General features: G+C 28.3%; 2 protein-coding genes across 2 annotated transcripts in view; one reads left to right on the top strand and one right to left on the bottom strand.

The window, feature by feature from the left end:
• Nucleotides 1-1382, bottom strand: part of LOC118743700 (protein mini spindles-like) — a 67673-nt gene that overhangs the window by 31750 nt on the left and 34541 nt on the right. The gene's annotated exons all lie outside the window — the stretch shown is intronic.
• The window catches only part of LOC118742274 (protein mini spindles-like), a gene marked incomplete at both ends in the record, with an annotated part of 15018 nt that continues 13636 nt past the window's right edge, over nucleotides 1-1382 (top strand). Inside the window, 1 exon segment of the mRNA XM_036474222.1 lies at nucleotides 1-71.

Below are 1382 nucleotides of genomic sequence, written 5' to 3'. Positions count from 1 at the left end.
TCGAATGCGAATGAAGCAAATGCCAGTACGGAAGCAAAAGACAAGCGTGCCTCTTCGCTAATAAGACAAGCGTAATTCCCTTTTTAACATTTTCTACTTTTTATTATTTATTTTTTAACTATTTTTTATTTTAAGTTGCTTTTTATTTTTGTATTATTATACAGCTTATCATTTTTTCGTTATTATACACATATTTCAATAATCTTAAATTATGGTACTTGGTATTAACACGCAATATATTTAACTGGAACTAACAGTCGCACATCACACTAACCATCTATGTATGTGCATTTAAATGGCAAAAATGCCAGATGGAAATATACTCAATGACTATTTTTAATTTCCTAATAGCATAAGAGTTAGAAGATGTATGAGTCAAATATCAAACAAGTTTTTTTGGGTAGTTGATTTTTGAATCCTATTTTTCCACCAAACTTTTCACGGCCGGTTTTCATGTTTATGCTGAATTTCGATTTGTTATTTTCTACTGGCATGTAAAAATACATGCCTAATTTCCACTGGGCACTTAAAGTACGAGAATTATCTACGATTTAACAAATGGTACATGGAAACAAATTTAATAACTATTTCTTATCGAGTTTGTCCCTTTAATATCCAATAAAAATCCGGCATTAATATAACGAACACATATCCAGAAAGCAATGCTTTTCAATAAATTTCAAGGAACTGGTTTTTAGTCTTTAATTTGTCTTTTGTTTTACATAACAAAAAAAAGGATAAAAGCCTGCGATAATACATCTACATTCGATTTATTTATATTTCTTGAAAGATGCATGTGTTTTTCTTTGATGATTTTCGTCGAATTCTTACATAAAATACAGTTTTCAGAAAAATGACAGTCAACTCCTTCGTATTTTGAAACTCTCACAACAGTCGGGCCTCTTCGAAGAAAACCGTCTGTTTATAGTACGTCTGCTAGTTCTATCCGAACTTTGTTAATATCCGGATAATCTGGATATTGGAATACCTAATTAATAAATCCGAATTTCCGGATTTTCGAATCTAAAAATAAAATAAAATAACAATTGTCGTGTTTTAATGACAACTCAATACTTTCAGTAGTTTTGAGAACAATCAAAGAAAAATAGCTAAATATGCACATATGCTAAATTTTTTTTTTTTTGTAATTTAAAGTTACTTCCTAATTCTTTATAAGAAGAATTAATTGGCCAGCAAAAAAGCTTAAAACGCCATCTCCAATTTTAAATTAAATTATAAAATTATAAATTAATTTCAATGTCCTTTAAAAAATTAGTGATAGATTTATATGCTTTGCCATTAGTATTTTGATGAAATTCAATTAATGATGAAGTATTTTTGAGTATTGGGTATTTATCACGTGAATTGTTATATTTGTTACA

The sequence above is a fragment of the Rhagoletis pomonella genome, unplaced genomic scaffold (assembly GCF_013731165.1).
Source record: "Rhagoletis pomonella isolate Grant_MI unplaced genomic scaffold, Rhpom_1.0 Rhpom_scaffold_00001, whole genome shotgun sequence".
Taxonomy (NCBI): Eukaryota; Metazoa; Arthropoda; class Insecta; order Diptera; family Tephritidae; genus Rhagoletis; species Rhagoletis pomonella.
This window is presented reverse-complemented; position numbering and strand designations above follow the sequence as displayed.